The following is an 18492-nucleotide window of genomic DNA, read 5'->3' as shown; positions in this document are numbered from 1 at the left end:
CCAGCGTTGATTGGCAGAATGCTATACATTCTGCCAATCAACGCTGGTTCTTCTCTTACCTTTAGAAGTCTTCTCCGTGCAGCGTCCCCGCATGCGCAGTCGGCTCTGCCTAGGCAGAGTTAATTCCAGCCGGAAGACGCCGCGGGTGCGCTGCGCCGGGAGAAGACTTCAAGGAGAATCCAGCCCGACCGTCACTCGTGGACTTGGTAAGTATAATTTTATCAAATTTTGCCTACCCCTGAAAGGAGCATTTCCCCCCATAGACTATAATGGGGTTCGAAATCCGTTCGAACAGTTGAACAGTGAGCGGCTGTTCGAATCGAATTTTGAACCTCGGACATTTTAGTGTTCGCTCATCTATAGTAGAAATGTCTTATGTAAACGAGAGCTTAGTTAGGCAGAATGGCTTATAAACCTGTTCGCACACCTACCCTCATAAGAAGCATGTATCAATGACTGCAGTGTAGAATGGCTGATAAGCATCACTTTATAATGAATGAACAATTTTTGGACACTTCCGATTTTACATGTTATATCGCCTATTTATATGCCACACCATACTAGTGAAATTTTTTTTGTTTTGTTTTTTGCATATTAGAAAAATTGTACAGTTGGTGACATATACCTAGGCCAATGGTATTGTGGGACAGGATGGCACGGGTACAAAATAATCACCTAAGTCACCTAGTTCATTTTGATTAATTGAGCTGACTACCGATTTCAAGTTCCTTTTTGATTAATTACCCAGCCCTAGCTGCCGTAGTGATCAATCGGAATCCCATGATGATGACATGGGGCTTTATTGGTGGAAAATAGCTTTAAGGGGCTAACACAATGATCATAGCTATTTCCGAATGAGCTATAGTAGGGTGGAGTGTCAGCTGTATCTTACAGTTGATACCCATTCTCCCTGACATCCTCTCAGCTTCTGAGAGAGTCACAATATTCCATGATGCATTATTACATGCATTATGGGGTTAAACTTTACAAAAGAGCAGTTACGTACTCATAGAACATGCTTAGAAAGGCTGTAATTCATATAGCCCTTATTTTCAACCTTGTTCTGAGAGGTTGCATTGTTCTCCACACTTATTGCTGTATGAGAATTCAATTAAATAAATGACATATGCCAAAATACAATTCAGGAGCATATTGATATGGAAGGATTCCCCGGTTCTGGAATTAATGGACATTTGTCTTTTGTAGACAATATTGGTGCAGCACTTGTACCCTCTCTGGCCATGCTTATAGCTTCCTCCTAAACTACAAACAATAACTAGCCTGTTAGATCTGGCTTTTATCTTGTGAGATGGGTACCGGAATGTTTTTAGCTTACTTTTTGCTGGGGTTTTCTTTGTTTATTTTCTTCCACTATTAGGCTAAGGCCCCACATTGCGGAAACAGCGTCAGCTAAGTGAAGGAATTCACACATTACAGGAAAAAACCTGCGTTTTCAAAAATTTCAATTGCAAAATGTTTTTGAAAAATGCAGCATGTCAATTTTACCAGTGGAAACATGAGCATTTACTTATATATTTAATAAGGAAAGAAAAACCTCAGAGAAAAATGAAGCAAAAACTATGAAAAATGCTCTGGGAAAAAAAGCTAATTTTGAGTATTTGCGTATCTTGCTGCAGCATTTTTTAGCTGCAATTAGCTATGTGGGGCCTTAGCCTAAATCTAGGGAAAATGTATAGATAGATGAGATTAAATATCCCTAGCTCTTTGGACCACTGAAATCAATCTCAAACATCTATGATAGTTAGTCTATCAGGTAAGCCCAATTAAAGGAAACCTTAGGATGTCCCACATTATTAAGCAATCCACGGGTTTCAAGCAATATTGAAAAGAAAAAGGAGCTCTCTGCTGTCTAAAAGATTCAAATAATGCAATACCTTGGACAAGATATGAAAACATTAGATATTTCACAAATACTTAAGCATGCTCATCATACTGTCAAGAGATTTGTGGCCGATTCAGAGAACAGATGGGTTTGTGCAGATAAATGCATAATAGGATAGGTTCTGCCAGACAAATTAATTGGATTAAGAGAGCAGCTGCTAATATACCATTACAAATCAGTTAACAGGTATTTGAAGCGGTTGTCAACTCTGGAGTCCCACAAACCTCAAGGTGTAGGATCTTCCAGAGGCTTGCAGTTGTGCATAGACCAACGATTCAGCCACTCCTAAACAGGGCTCACATGCAGAAAATGTTGCTTTGAGTCCAGACTTACATGAAGACTAATTTTGAAACAGTATTTTTATCTGATGGGCTCCTTGTAACCCTGGATGGTCCAGATGGATGGAGTAGTGGATGGTTAGTAGACGGCCACCACGTCCCAACAAAGCTGCAACGTTAACAAGGAGGTAGTACATTCATGAGTCACCCTTTATGGCCCTTGAAGGTGTGAAAATGACTTCTGCAAAGTATATAGAGTTTCTGACTCACCAATTTCTTCTATGGTATAACAAGGAGATCCGTGCCTTCTGTAGCAAAATCATCTTCATACATAACAATGCACCTTCTCATTCAGCAAAGAATACCTCTTTGTCATTGGCTGCTATGGGTATAAAAGGAGAGAAACTCATGGTGTGTCCGCCATGCTCCCTTGACCTCAACCCCATTGAGAACCTTAGTATCCACAACCAAAAAACCTATGAGGGTGGGAGGCAGTTCACTCAATGACAGCAGCTCTGGGAGGCTATTCTGACATTCTGCAAACAAATTCAAGCAGATACTATCCCAAAATGACAAGTTCAATGAATAAAAAAAGGTGATATTCAAGTGTTATCATGTAACTTGGTCTGTTAAGATGTTTTTGATTAAAATAGCTTTTGATTTCAGTAATGTTTGATTCACACCTGCGTTCAGGGTTCCATTTGGGGGGTCCGTTTGGGCTTTCAGCATTTTTCTCTCTGCATTTTTCGTGCAGAAACCGAGTGGAAACCACACGGACCCCATTATAGTCTATGGGGTCTGCAGGTTTCCTAAGGTAACTGCTTTTTTATGCAGGCTAGGTTAGGTCCAAGTGGACCCCTGAACAGAAACCTGAATACAGATGTGAATCAAGCATTAGGAAAATCAGAGAAAAATATAATTTGCCTAATAATTTGGAACACGGTGTATATAAAAGCCCATGGTTAAATGAATTCAGACCAAGACTTTCCCCTTTATTATTTATTAGATAAAAAAAGCAATTGCACTATTTGTATTCATGGCCGTTAGCACTTACTATAAATATTGTACTGTATGGGTTGTTATGGTTACGGTGATACTAAATACACTTATGTTATTATGTTTTATTATGCCTATTTAATAAATAAATACATACTATATATACACAGCACACACACACACACAGCTTTTAAACATACAATGTACTGGCTCTGGGGAAGGAAGCTCGGTAGCAGCAATGGTGTGGACCCAACCAGTCAGAGACAGGGACACAATGTCTGGTGCAAACTGGTTTATTTGGAAAAACAGCAAAAATAATAAAACCTTCATGTGAGGCACAGAATAAGCAAAAATTAAATACAGCCTTAACGTCAGGCAAAATGGCGAAAAAAATCCTGCTCATCTGATCTCTTGACTGAACAGTAAAAAATACCTAACTATACATGAGGCTTACTACCAACTACACAAACAAAACAAAGTAGCACAGTACAGACTCTCAGTATTTAAAGGGGTTGTCCACTTTCAGACCAATATTGACAAACATGTGATTTACGGTCCATGGTCATGTGATGAGTACACAGGTGCCGCTCGTTACAGTCACAGCCCAGTAATCAGACATCTGCCTGGTAATCAGCTGTGCACCTGTGTGCTCATCACATGACCATGGACCGTAAATCACATGACCATGGTCAGAGTTTTATCCTCTAGAAGTAACAGAATGAGTGATAGCAAGCAGAGATCTAGAAAACTGTGAGGAATTGATACAGAAAGTATATTGGAAAATTGTATATCTTTCTATTGTACATTTGTTTGTCAATATTGGTCTGAAAGTGGACAACCCCTTTAAGGACAGACACAGGCTCCTCCTCTCACTCCCAGGACTAGAAGAGCCAGCACAACACGCCCTGCTACAGTCATAGTGCATATTTGCGGTTCAGTTGCAGTTTCTGCTGAACAAGTGGATTGAACAAACATGGATACCTGCCTAGAACTGCTGCAGTCCATGGGCTCAGTTGTCAAGGGACAGTATGCAGCAACATGACCCAGTTCATGGTATCGCCAACACCTTAGGCGGGGTGGGTCTCCATTTTGAGACTTCGGCTTAATGCTTTCAGTCCCAAATACCTGTTCCCCCTCTGAGCATCCTCCCTTCACAACTTTCCTTTCCCTCACAGTAGTAGGTGCAGTCTTACCCGCCTTTGTGTTAGTAGATCTGGGATACATCTGCAGTAGCTCCTCAGTGGCTCAGTATCCTTCCCCCAAACACACCAGCTGGTCAGCTGTTGTATGCCCCGCTTGTCCAACCCAGTGCCAAATTTTAGGTGGAAGTGATCTGGTGTACTTGCTACTCTTTCCACCATCTGTGCCGGAATGGCCTTCTCAGGCTGAAGCCATTTCTTTACCATATAGAACAGATCATGCATCTGGGATTGGGATGGGAGAATCTCTGATAGAGTCCAGTGGTGGATTTTCCCACCACATACATGCATATTCTCACAGAGACGTGCTAAAATCTCACTTCTCAGGTTGGTTATCTTGCTCGGCTACTTGTTCAAAAACCCAAAGATATGCCTCCACGTCTTCTGTGGATATCATCTTTTGCAGGGTACCCTGTACGGCATCTCGGGCAGCAGTTTGTATCTTCTGGGTCTCTCTTGTACCAGTAAACTCTCCTGCCATCCTCTGGTTGACCAAAGCCTTGCTGAGCAGTGTCAGCTTCTCCATAAACAGCAAGTTCATCTCCTTCTGCTGGACCTGGGCTTGCTGCTGTCACCTCACAGCTTCCATCTGGGCTTGTTGCTACTGTAACAACATTGGGTGCTGTTGTAGGATGACCTGCCCAAACTGTTTCACAAAGTCCTCCATGCTGGTGGTCTCATTTTTAATCTTTCCTGCAGCCTTCAACCAGGACATAGGAGAGGGAAAAAAATCTGTGGTTTTCTTCTTTAAGACTACATATATTGGGTGCCCGCAATACGAAGCATCATGTGTGGGGAAGGTAGCTCGATAGCAGCGGGTGCGAACCCAACCAATCAGAGACAGGGACACAATGTCTGGTGCAAACAGGTTTATTTGAAAAAAAAGCAAAAATAAATAAATATCAGGCAAAGAATAAGCAAAACAAAATACAGCCTTAAAGGGAGTCTATCATTTGAAAAACACATTTTTATCTAATGGCATATTGGAATAACCTCTAAAAAGGCTGCCCTACTCCTACCTTTCAGTCTTTGCTTCTCCTCACTGTTTCTGCAAAATTCCATTTCTTCTCTTATGCAAATTGTGATCACGGAGCACCGGCCATTATGCTCGTGTAGAAGACCCCCAGAAAATGGCCACCTAGACATGCACAGTCAGCTCTGCCTGAACCCAAAGTGGCAGAGCCGATTGCGCATGCACAAGGTTTGATATACGTATAGCACTGCATCCGATACCTTTGAAAGGCAGAAGTTCTGGTATAGATGAGAGATCAGGAGCGGCGGCGGAGAGTAATGATGAACAGGCAGTGGCGTAACTAGGAATGGCGGGGCCCCGTGGCGAACTTTTGACATGGGGCCCCCCCGACACCGAAGATCTCAACCGAGTCCCTCTTACGCATTCCTGCGCGCTCTATTATGTTCCATAGTGGCCCCTGCACACAGTATTATACCCAATAGTGGCCCCTGCACACAGTATTATACCCAATAGTGGCCCCTGCACACAGTATTATACCCAATAGTGGCCCCTGCACACAGTATTATACCCAATAGTGGCCCCTGCACACAGTATTATACCCAATAGTGGCCCCTGCACACAGTATTATACCCAATAGTGGCCCCTGCACACAGTATTATACCCAATAGTGGCCACTGCACACAGTATTATGTCCCTTAGTGGCCCCTACAGGACTAAATACTGTCACGTCACCTGCTGACCGCTATACCAGGACAAATTGTGGATATAAAATCTGGTCATGTGCATTACAATTTAGTAACTCCATGTGCCTCATATTAATAGCAGTTAACCCCATCATCTCCCTGACATTAACCCCTGTGTGCCTCACCATAAGGGTTACTGATATGTGAGAGACATGGAGGTAATAATAAAGTATCTTCATTATTATTACCCCCATATGTCTCACACATCAGTAACTCTTATGGTGAGGCACACAGGGGTTAATGTGAGGGAGATGATGGGGTTAACTGCTATTAATATGAGGCACATGGAGTTACTAAAACACAAGTAATCCCCCCATATGCCTGACATTAATAAATAACCCCAGTACGTACCTGTGTAGCTTTAGTTTCATTTTCCTTCTTCCTCCAGTGCAGGACGGACGGCAGGAGCTCGGCAGGGATAAGCCCCGCCTCCTCCTCTCATTGGTGGGCAGAGGACAGCAGAGAAAGGGAGGGGGGAGAGAGGGGGAGCGTCCTGAAGCGCTGACAGGAGCCAGACCTGCAGCTCCTGTGTGTCAGCCGTTGCTGCAGCTTCGGGGCCCCCTGTTGGTGGAAAGTATTCCACCAACAGGGGGCCCCGATCATTATACTCGGGGGTCCGAAAAGACCTCCGAGAATAATGATAGCAGCGGTAGCAGCTGTCACCGGGCCCCTAATGTCCCGGGCCCTGTGGCAGCTGCTACCGCTGCTATGGTGGTAGTTACGCCACTGTGGACAGGGGTTCTTGGAGCTCTGAGAGAACGCCCTCAGTGCTCCATGATCCTATTTTGCATAAGAGAAGAAATAGAATTTGCAGAAACAGCAGGGAGAAGCAAAGGCTTAAAGGTAGGAGTAGAATAGCTTTTTTAAAGGCTATTCCAAAATGCCATTAGTTAAAAATGTGTTTTTTTTTTCAAATTATAGACTCCCTTTAACATCAGGCAAGATGGCAAGCAAAACCCTGCCCGAACTGTGACTAAACAGTAAAAAAAAACTATACGTGTGGTTTACTGCCAATCACACAAACAAAACAAAATAACACCAGACCTTGGCACCTCCTCTCATTCCGAGGAGCTGCCCTGAAGTGTAGGCTCTGCAGCTTTTTATGGCCCAGAAGCGAGCCCAGGACCCCCACCTAGGGCTGAGGCCTATTCAAGAGCCGTCCTGAAACCTGGGGCTGATATACCTGAACTCCAACAATCTGCCTGTCACCTAATTACAAGGCATATAAAGATACTAGCTGTTACCCGCGACTTCATCTGCGGTGATTGTAGAAGTGGGTATATACAGGCGCGGGTAAGGTTTTCGTACTGTGTATAAGGGATGGGATATGAAATGTAACTTTGTATCTTGTTGTTGCTATAATTCAGAGAATACGTGAGACTTTTTTTTTTTTTTTGTGAATCAAATTTTTATTTTATTGTTTTTATAAACATTTACAGCTTAAGAAACAAGGCAGATTGTAAATCATGTATAGCAAGAAAATAACTTTGGAGAATATACAGCATTATATATCGCGGGTGATAATAATCAAAGTAGGCACTTAGGTGCCAACAAATAAAAAAGAGGAACAAATGAGACCAAACATACAATTAAGCGTACTGTACGGTTTGTAAAGTTAGTGAGGAGTGTAAAGAAGGGGTAGATGGGGGATAGGAAAGGAGAAAAAGGGGAAAAAAGGGGGGGGGAGAGTGGGGGGGGGCATGATGAGAAGAGAGGTGCAATATCGAATATTGTCAACAATCATCTGATATTTTAGTTTTCCTGTATGTCAGCCATGGCGACCAAAGTTTCAAAAATCTGTCGTGGGAAAAGTTAGCCCAGCTTAACAGTTCCTCGAACCTCACAATTTGATCAACTTTTTGAAGGAAATGTTGCAAAGCCGGTGGCGTGGTTTGGAGCCAGTGGAGTGGAATAAAGGACTTTGCTATTTCAATGAGATGAGTTGCAAGATTTTTCTTTGATGGTTTCAGATCAGGAGAGGGAGCTGAAAGGCATACCAACGCCGGGTTCAATAGTAAATTCAGATGAGTGACCTCTTGAATCACGTCTTGGATTTGCGTCCAGTAGTCAGTTATTTGGGCACAAGACCACCATATATGTTTGTAAGTGCCAATTTCAGTACCACATCTCCAGCAGAGATTCGAATTTGCAAGTCCATGTCTATGCAGCCACTCAGGGGTTTTATACCATCTGCTAAGCAATTTATAGTGCATCTCCTGTAATCTTGTACAGGACGTAAAACCATGAGAGTTCTGTAGAATCTGCACTTTATCTTCCTCTGAAAAAGTGGTCTGGAGCTCACTTTCCCAAGCAGGTAGAAATTTCGGTGGGGCATATGGTGTTATGGAGTGCAAATAAGTCTTGCAAGCAGATAGGGTTCTCAGGGGTTTAAATGAAGACAGCAAAGCTTTTTCTACAGGTTTGGTGTCTCGGAACAAATTGGATGGGGTTGAGATTTTTTTCACTGTGCCAGTGAAGTGTGCATAGTGTAGAAAAGAGATAGGATACTTCGGCATAAACCTTTGCAAGTCCTCTAGCGCAATTGGGCCAGATAAGGAGAAGAGATCTCCCAGTTTTTGTCCTTCTAGATTAGACCAAAAGTCACTATAGGGCTGGGAACCGGGGCAGGCGAGGTGCGGAGTCAAAGATGCAGGCATGACTTTCGAGGGGAGTAGATTTAGTTTGGTTGCGACCTCTCTCCAAACCGAACAAGGTCCTTTAAGGAGTGGGTCAAAAGAGTCGCTACGGAGGAGATTGAGATCAGGCAACCACAGATGTCGAGTGGCCTCTTGACCATATGCGTCACGGACTAGGTCCCATACTCCGCAGTCCTTCTTGGGCGCAGCCAGCGTGATCCACACACTCAACAAATTCGCTTTATACATGGTGAATACATCAGGGAACTGTATTCCACCGTCCACTTTTTTCCTAAGCAAGAGATGATGAGCCAGTCTCGCCGGTTTGTTCTTCCATACGTACTGTCTGAAAGCCGCATGCATTTTTGTGAGGTACGATTTCGGCAGTGGTATCGGAAGCATTCTCAACATATATGTCAGTTTGGGGATAACATAAGTCTGAAGGATGTTTTTCCGGCCAAACCAGGAAATGTAGGGAAGGTCATAAGAGGCCAGTAAGTCCAGAATCGATTTCAATAAAGGCAGGTAATTCCTAGCAAACAAGTCCTCAATTTTTGCTGTGAGGTGGACCCCCAGGTACTTAATCTCTCTTGCGGCCCATTTGTACGGGGAATTTAGTTTAGCAAAGGCCACTACTTCAGGAGGAAGTGTTACATTGAGAATTTCGGATTTAGCAAAATTCACTTTATAATCTGTCATCACACTATAGTGTTGTAGAAGCGATGTTAAATGTGGCAGACTATCTTGAGGGTTTGTAATCAGGAACAATACATCGTCCGCAAATGCAACAGATTGGAGAATATCATTACCTACTGGGAAACCACAAATGTCAGGGTTTTGTCGTACTGCACACAAAAGAGTCTCTAGTGTCAGGATAAAGAGGGTTGGGGAAAGGGGGCAACCTTGACGAGTTCCATTTGCTATGTCAACGCAGCCAGATAGTAGGCCATTTACTTTTATCCTTGCATGTGGCTGCGAGTACATAGACATAATAGCGGAAACAAAATTATCTGGAATGCCAAATCTCTGTAAGGTAAGTGTCATAAAGCACCAATCTATACGGTCAAATGCTTTCTCAGCATCTATGCTGAGGAGCACCAGAGGCACTCTATTTTTATGTGCCATTTGGATAGCATGTAACAAGCGTCTTGAGTTGTCTCTGCCCTCCCTTCCTTTCACAAAGCCAGATTGTTCTTTATTTACTAAACCAGGTATTAAAGGTTGCAACCTTAACGTAAGTATTTTGGCCCACAGCTTTAAATCCACATTCAGCAATGAAATTGGACGGTAATTGCTACAAAATTTACTATCTCTGCCTTCCTTTGGGATAAGACTAATTTGTGCCTCCTGAGATTGTTTTGCCCACTTACCACCCTCTAATAAGTTGTTGCAAAGAATGGAAAAATAGGGAACCAAAGCGTCTCTAAAACATCTATAATAAGAAACCGATAGGCCATCTGGGCCAGGGCTCTTGCCTTTAGGAAATGATGCCAGAGCTAAGCGTATTTCCTCATGTGAAATAGGATCAAGTAATGTACTAGCTGAAGATTCATCTAATTCTGGTAGTGGTAAAGTGCTTAGAAACTGCTTGATAACGGCACTGCGTTTCTCTAAGTCATCTCTTGACTCATTGGCCCTTAAGTTATACAATTCTCCATAATATTTCCTAAAGGCTTCTGCTATTTCAACTGAGTTTTGTAGAAGAAGGCCAGAGTCAGTTTTGATCTGAGTAACATATGATTTGTCTTTCGCTTTTTTAATTAGATGGGTCATGAACTTGCCACCCTTGTCGCCATGGGCGTATAGCTTATATTTGAAAAACAGCTGTTGTTTCGTCGCCTGGCGGTGGAATATTCTATTCAATTTTTCTCTCAGTACGGTAAGATCATTCAATTGGTCCTTAAGATTACTACGCTTGTGTGCCTTTTCTATAGTCGCTATCTGTAGGAGGATACTGTCAACTTCTTTTCTCGTCCTCTTTTTGTCTGCTGTGGCTTTTGCTATAAAAATTCCTCTCACGAAAGCCTTATGGGCTTCCCAAACTGAGCTAGCTGCCACGTCTGGGGAAGAGTTAAGTTTAAAGAACTCTTTAAGTTTAGCATGCAGATTTTCTACAAAAACTTTATCCTCAAGCAAATGTTCATTTAAGCGCCAAGTCCATTGGCGTGGTATCAATTCCACAAATATGACAGAGATAGTTACAGGTGCGTGGTCTGAGATTGTGCGGATACCTATTTCTGCGTCAGTAGTCTGAGCCAGTAGTCCAGGGGAGCAAAATATATAATCAATTCTCTGGTGGGAGCTATTTTTGGGAGCAAAGTGGGTATAGTCTTTACCTGAAGGATGTAGCTGACGCCACACATCTAGTAGCTTTAGCTGCTCTAGTGAGCTGTGGAGCACTCGGAGCTGTTTTTGAGAGAGAGCTGATCGTCCTGTGGAGGAATCTAACAAAGGGTTTAAGGAAGTATTGAGATCGCCGCCTAAAACAATGTCTCCCACTGCAAACAGTGCTAAGGTCGCTAGTGTTGTTTTGATCCATTGAGTTTGAGAGTGGTTGGGGGCGTAGAGATTCGCTAATGTAATAGGTCTAGATGCTATGTGACCTCGAACAAAGAGATATCTACCCTCCGAATCAGAGAGGGTTTGGTCAGGGGTGAAAGGTACCGTATGATGGATTGCGATGGCAACCCCCTTAGATGCTGAAGTGGGATGTGAGCTGTGGAACCATGTGGGGAAAGCCCGCTTGGGTAAAGAAGGAATTTTGTCATTTTTCCAGTGGGTTTCTTGTAACAGAATACGTGAGACTTTTTTGTTGAAGTTAATTTGTATTTGAGCTGCTATACGGTGTTGTGAGAAACTTTACATAGTGACTTTGGGACAGAAGTATTTGAAGTTAACCCTTTCCCGCCGAGGGCATTTTTTGATTTTCGTTTTTGACTCCCCTCCTTCTAAACCCCATAACTTTTTTATTATTTATTATTTATTTTTTATTATTTATTATTTCTCCGCTCGCTTTCCTGGGACAAATTTTTCTTCATGATGCCACCATTATTTATTCTATATAATGTACTGGGAAGCAGGGAAAAAATTCTGAATGGGGTGGATTTGAAGAAAAAATGCAGTTCTGCGACTTTCTTACGGGCTTTGGTTTCACGGCGTTCACTGTGCAACCAAAATGACATGTCCCCTGTATTCTGTGTTTCGTTACGACTTCGGGGATACCAAATTTATATGGTTTTATTTACATTTTGACCCCTTAAAAAAATCCAAAACTGTGTTAAAAAATTATTTTTTGAAAAGTCGCCATATTCTGACAGCCGTAACTTTTTTATACGTCCGTGTACGGGGATGTATAGGGCGTCTTTTTTTGCAGGACCGGGTGTACTTTGTAGTTCTACCATTTTTGGGAAATGTTATTGCTTTGATCACTTTTTATTCAATTTTTTATCAGAATCAAAACAGTGAAAAAATGGCGGTTTGGCACTTTTGACCATTTTTCCCGCTACGGCGTTTACTGAACAGGAAAAATATTTGTATAGCTTTGTAGAGCGGGCGATTTCGGACGTGGGGATACCTAACATGTATGTGTTTCACAGTATTTAACTACTTTTATATGTGTTCTAGGGAAAGGGGGGTGATTTGAATTTTTAATCCTTTTTATTTATTTTTTTTATATTTTTTTTACTTTTTGTAAACTTTTTTTTTTTGCATTTATTAGACCTCCTAGGGGTATTGACATGGGTGGGTGGTGTCGCGGATTGTCAGGGCGGTGGGGGTCAGCAAACATGGCTGCTCCGGAGCGTTAAAGAGAGCCTCCTGGAGTATCGTTAAGGTGAGGGGCAAAGTGGTAAAGTATATGTATATGAGATTGTGTGGGGCTAGGGGCGAGGCTGCAGAGAGCAATATGAATTTTGTGGCTTGCTATGGTCCAAAGTGTGTGAGATTGCAGAGATGGTGGTGTGAGTTTGGGTTTTGTGGGGGTCCTGGCACAAACGTATGTGTGCTATTGTGACAAAAAGTAGCCTATTGCGCAATCGGGTGTATTAACTATGTTTGTGGAAAATTTCAGCCAAATCGGTGTAGCGGTTTTTCCGTGATTGAGGAACAAACATCCGAACATCCAAACTCACAAAACCACAAACTTTCACATTTATAATATTAATAGGATATCTCTATATTCCAGTAAATTAAGCATATAAAAAAGGGAAACTATTGAGTTGTAGCTTAGCTTTTAGGTTTTCTGCCCCCAAAGGACAGACTTTATATAAAAAAGGCAGAAAGCACTTTCTCTGATCTGTAGAAGTTTCATCAACTGGATGAGGACCTTCCCATCAACTTAGGAGTCCCTACTCTGCTATGTAGAAGTCCCAGCAGGTGAGATGGTGGAAACCAAAGGCTCAACCTATTTTTTGATTATTTGCCTAATCCATCCATATCCATCAAAGACTGTTGTGTTTTTTCTCCTTTGACCTGAATGTGGAAAGGAACATCACACTTAAACTCAGCATTATATGTGATTTATGCTGTTTTGTGACCAGAAGAAGAGAAAACAAAAATAAGATACTGATAAATTTCCAGATGTAGCTAGGTCATTGTATCAATGTAGATCTCCTGTAAGGTATGCAAATTGTCCAGACCTGTGGCATTGGCCTCACATTTACATTGCTGGGCTGTGATTACCAATTCAGCTTTGAAGTCTATTAACTCAGTCGAAAATCCCTAGTTTTGTAGTTTCTATCCTTATGCGGCAAGAAGCTTTAAGGGGCAAAGGAGTGTTCTGAAAGGTAAGGATTAGGATTACTCATATGCTATATCAGCTGCCAACCTGGCTTCCACGTACAGTCATCCCAAAGAAAGGACATATTAGCTCTGTGCCATAGATATAAAACTAATGAGATGTGAACCGGAAAGTGGAAAGAAAAAGCGATGGCTTGAGGATGTCTATCTGTTACCTGCTGATTAACCCTTTTCTAGCATCAGATATTAACATAAAGTAATCTGGCAGAGGTTATGAGGAGTAACTTTTCTCCCTTTCTGTCGGCTCGTTATGGAAGAATCTTGTCTGCCGATGTATTTATAGCTCCTATATCTCTAATTGGACATCTACACCAGACACCCGTGTTGCCCCCCTTCAAATAGCAATGATGACGGCACCACTGTAGGCAGTTCACTTTTACCCGCCATATGGATACACATTAAAAAACTTAAAAACACCATTTTTTTACAGACAGGTACAGACTGATATGTTCCTGGTTTTTGTAGGCAAAGGGGAGTGTGAAAGTAGGATTTTAGTTGGATTATTGTCATGACAACTACGCATTTGTCCATCGTTGACACCATTGTATCAATAAATCCCTCTTCAATTTCATTCTTAGGCCTCGTTCACATCTGCATCGGTAATCCGTTCGGGGAGTCCGCATGTAGACCTGCCCGAACGGACTACCAAACGCATTGGTAAGCATCGTGCAGTGAAAGCACATGGACCCCATAGACTATAATGGGGTCTGTGTGCTTTCCGCACGAGTCATGCAGACAGGAAAGTAGATTGTGAACTACTTTTCTGTCTGCATATTCCGTGCGGAGACCGTTTGAAACGCACACGGACCCCATTATAACCTATAGGGTCCGTGTGCTTCCACTGTACGCCGCTTGCCGATGCGTTCACTAGTCTGTTCAGGGGGGTCCCCATGCGAACTCTCCCAAACGGATTACCGACGCAGATAAGAACGAGGCCTCACGTAGCTGGTTGTCAATAGCCAAAGTCTTGTGAGATTTTGCACCACGCCCTGGAGTAGGTGAGAAATCCAACCTGATTCTCTACGCCTGACAAGTTCATGAATTACGTGCAGACTCATTATCCTACGTAAAAACTTCCATCTGCTGCCTAACGGGAGCGCTACTAATTTACAGGCACTATCTCTTATGAGCACATTTCAATGCTCTCGTCCTCATTAAGACACTTGATGTGTTTAGCAGGTGGAGTTATTAAAGAAGAAAATACATTGTCTATCACTGTACAGTATGACGAGGACCGCGGCGGATAGTAGACGGCCGGGAAGTGATGTTCATTATGCTATAGTTGGTTTATCAGGGATTATAGCAGAGACTTATTTAATTAAATTCTGCATTGCAGCCACATTTACAAAGTTGTATGTTTTATTCTCATAAAGATAGAAATGATTTAATTAACGGGAAGAAGTGGCTGAATCAATTACGGAATATTTATTAGCCGTCGAGTTATGTTGCATTAAATACAATGTGTTTGAGTGGGAAGAATAATTATAATAATGAGATAACGATGAATATTATCAGACATAAAATTGAGGGAAAGAAAACATTGTGAGCTCAGGTAGATACATAGACTAGGAACAGACCTAATGATTCACTCAACGGAGGAACAAATCTTTCTGTGTATTTCTCTACAATTTAGGAGAAAATAGAATCTGATGGAAGCAAAAAGCCAATTTGTCCATCTCATCTGAACATTTTCATGGCTGAACTGAAATGAAGCTGGTCCTATAAAGTCACTTCACAAGTATCTCTCTAAAGCTTTGATGCATGCTACATGAAGCTGAAACAGAAAAACCCTCGGTAGAAATAGAAACAAACAAACTAACAGAAAATTTGATTACCACTTTTGCAATTTTGGAACACTCTTTCATCTATAGAACCCTTTTCCCCTGAGACATTGGTTTTGGATCAGTATGGGTTTGGTAATCTCCTGGCCTCAGGTCTTGGATAAAGGTTGTTTCTCCCAAGACTTAGCTTGGCATATACATAAGGTAAGTGTCAGTCTGACAAATTTGTTTATTCAACAGTTCATGAGAACAAAGGACTGGGCACCGTTCAATCCAACAAGGACAATTCTCATTTCCTAAATCCCTGACCCTATACATAACAGATATACCATCAGGTTTACCCCCCCCCCCACACACACACACCAAGACCCAACCCCCACCGAACTGCGGTCAACTTCAATCTGAATATCTGATCCTGCAGGAGTCTTTAGTGGGTAAGGAAATGAAGAAGATTAGAGCAAACAAAGCGGGGGGACCTGATGGTATAAGCGCAAGAGTTCTTAAAATGTGCAGTGACCAGCTGTGTGGTATTATTACGCACATGTACAATATGAGTCTAAAGCTCGGAGTGGTACCTCAACTGTGGAAAACATCTTGTGTGGTACCAGTCCCAAAGAAACCCAACCCGATGGGCTACAATGACTACCGACCAGTAGCACTGACATCTCACCTGATGAAGGTCCTAGAGAGACTGGTCCTGACACACCTACGCCCTCTAGTGAGCTCTGCTCTGGACCCCCTCCAGTTTGCCTATCGGCCGGGCATTGGGGTAGATGACGCCATCATCCACCTTCTTCATAGAGCTCTCTCTCACCTGGAGAAACCCGGGAACACTGTGAGAATAATGTTCTTTGATTTCTCTAGTGCTTTCAACACCATTCAGCCAGGGCTACTGAGGGAGAAGCTGAACCTTGTTGGTGTGGACCATCACCTGTCCAACTGGATCCTAGACTACCTGACAAACCGCCCTCAGTATGTGAGAGCTCAGGACTGTGTGTCTGACACTGTGATCTGTAGTACGGGGGCACTACAAGGTACAGTTCTTGCCCCATTCCTCTTCACACTGTACACTGCTGATTTTAGTCACAACTCATCCAGCTGTTACTTACAGAAGTACTCCGATGACTCTGCTATAGTAGGTCTTATCACTGATGGCGACGATAGGGAATACAGAGACTTAAACTGGGATTTTGTTGAATGGTGCCAGCAGAACCAGCTCAGGATTAATGCTGGGAAGACCAAGGAGATGGTGGTGGACTTTAGTAAACGGAGAGGTGCTCCGACCCCGGTGGAGATCCAAGGAACATGTATTGAGATAGTCAGGACCTATAAGTACCTGGGCGTGCTCCTCAACAATAAACTAGACTGGGCTGATCACCTGGAGGCGCTGCACAGAAAGGGCCACAGCAGACTCTACCTGCTCAGGAGGCTGAGGGCCTTTGGAGTCCAGGGGACACTTCTTAGGGCCTTCTTCAACTCTGTGGTTGCCTCAGCCATCTTTTTCGGTGTGGCCTGCTGGGGAAGCAGTATATCAACCAGGGACAGAAATAGACTTGACAGGCTGATCAGGAGGGCCAGCTCTGTCCTGGGGAGCCCCTTGGACCCAGTACAGGTGGTGGGTGACAGAAGGATACTGTCTGTGGTGACCTCCATGCGGGAGAACAAATCCTACCCCATGTATGGGACCCTGATGGGACTTGGCAGCACTGTAAGTGACCGTCTGCTTCACCCCAAGTGTGAGAAGGAGCGCTATCACAGGTCCTTCCTTCCAACCGCGAGCAGGCTGTATAATCTACATCAGACCAAACGAAGATCACTCCGCACAGAGAACTAATGATTATGACGATGACCATGAGGTCTTCCTCTTTTCTCTTCTGTTTTTCCTTAGCTGCTATGGCCTCCTAGTATATCTTCTCTTCTCAGCTTATGTGTGTCTACGTCTGTAATATATTACTCTGTATTATCCTGTATCTGTATTACTATGCTGCTGTAACACGCTGAAATTTCCCCAATGTGGGACTATTAAAGGATTATCTTATCTTATCTTATTTATCTAACGTGTGTACTGTCTGCATAAGGCTGGCCTTACCTAATAGATTTTGGATAGCCATCATCCAGCCATCCAATTGGTGATGGGATCTTTCCACCCATCAACATTAATCAGAGGGGCACTTGAGCAATAAAAAAAGATATGATCTTCCAGATATGAAGTTGTACTAAATGCAAACTACAACATAATGTCAACTTTGTCTCATTACAGACACCACCTTACCCAACAAAAATATAAGTTTTAGCAAATTGACATGGTTAAAACTTTCAATGCAACCAATCACTTATCTGCCACTCACATACCAATTATTACAGAAGCACCATATCTCACTTTAGGGATACATTAGGGCATGGGGTTGTGGATGGAAGACACTATGTTTAGTAAGGGAAGAGACTGACTTATTAATTAAACTGAAGTTTTCAGTTCTCAGCTGAGCAGTGCATCCCGTTGAACCAGTGGCATAACTATGGCTGGGCCCCAAGGTGAACATTTGACATGGGCCCCCCGACCCTGACTCCCCCTTCCCACACAAACTGCATTCCTGCACAGGCTATTATGCGCCATAGTGGCCCGTCTACACACTATTATGCCCCATAGTGGTCCCTGCACACACTATTATACCCCATAGTGGCCCCTTCACACACTATTATACCCCATAGTGACCCTTGCACACAGTATTTTACCCTATAGTGGTCCCTGCACACAGTATTATGCCCCATAGTGGCCCCTGTACACATTATTATATCCCCAGAGTAGCCTCTGCACACACTATTATGCCCCATAGTGGCCCCTGCACAGACTATTTTACCTCATAGTGGCTCCTGCACAGAGTATTATGCCCCTGAACATTGTGGACCATCCATGAACAATTATTATACTCTGGGGTCTTTTCAGACCCCAGAGTATAATGATCGGAGATCCAGGGGAGGATACAAACATAAAAAACACTGTTACTTACCGTATATACTCGAGTATAAGACCCCTAATTTTACCACAAAAAACTGGGAAAACTTATTGACTCGAGTATAAGCTGAGGGGGGGGGGGGGGGGGGAATCCACCATTGCAGATAAAAAGTATGGTCATGTGCATTGCAGCTTAGTAACTCCATGGGGATCATAGTAATAGCAAGTAACCC

This window comes from Leptodactylus fuscus, chromosome 6, assembly GCF_031893055.1.
Source record: "Leptodactylus fuscus isolate aLepFus1 chromosome 6, aLepFus1.hap2, whole genome shotgun sequence".
NCBI classification, from domain to species: Eukaryota; Metazoa; Chordata; class Amphibia; order Anura; family Leptodactylidae; genus Leptodactylus; species Leptodactylus fuscus.
Note: the sequence above shows the minus strand (reverse complement) of the source record.